This window comes from Pteropus vampyrus, unplaced genomic scaffold (genome assembly GCF_000151845.1).
Source record: "Pteropus vampyrus isolate Shadow unplaced genomic scaffold, Pvam_2.0 Scaffold17, whole genome shotgun sequence".
Taxonomy (NCBI): Eukaryota; Metazoa; Chordata; class Mammalia; order Chiroptera; family Pteropodidae; genus Pteropus; species Pteropus vampyrus.
The window spans coordinates 1,939,944-1,940,614 of NW_011888798.1; positions in this window are offsets into that span (position 1 = coordinate 1,939,944).

A 671-nucleotide genomic window follows, 5' to 3' on the forward strand; every position below is an offset into this window, starting at 1 on the left:
TACTTAATGTGACTCTTCATCTAAGTGGGGCCGCGAATATATAAATCTTGAGCACCCAAACTGCATCTGGTGTGAAGTAGTCAGTATCGAAAAGACGCGCAAAATGTGGGTAAAGGAAAACTTGGTAAGAGGGTTCCAAAAGGGGAATCAGAGGGGGGAAAATTAGGACGCACTGGAAAAGCAGGCGCTGACATGAGAGCACCGCAGGAGGTTGAGGTGGCGGGGAAGTAGCCAGGTTCGCATGGAGGCCCTGAGGCTCCAGTAGGCCAGGGAGAAGAACCGGGACGGTGAGAGAACTGACCCGCAGAAAAACTGCAGGAGGAAGCCGGGGCTGACCTAGTGAGCAGCGAAGACCTTCCAGAAGGAAAGAAGGCGCCAATGCGAGCTTAGAACAAGCCCACGGGAGCTGAGAAAGTACACAAAAGCTGAAGGGGCAGACGGCGGGTATCGACGAAATGCAAAAGGGTGTGCGGGGCGTTTGGAAGCGAAGCTAGGCTCTCGGAGTAGGCAGGTGAGGCGAGGATCGGTGGCGACAACCAGAGTTACATAAGCGTGACTCCCGTGGGCTGGAGCGAAGACTGACTCAGGCCCGCGTCCGCAGCATCCGGGCCGCGCAGGGGGCGGAGTTTGGACGCGGGGGCGGACCGGGGGCGGGGCCTGCGCCTGACGCG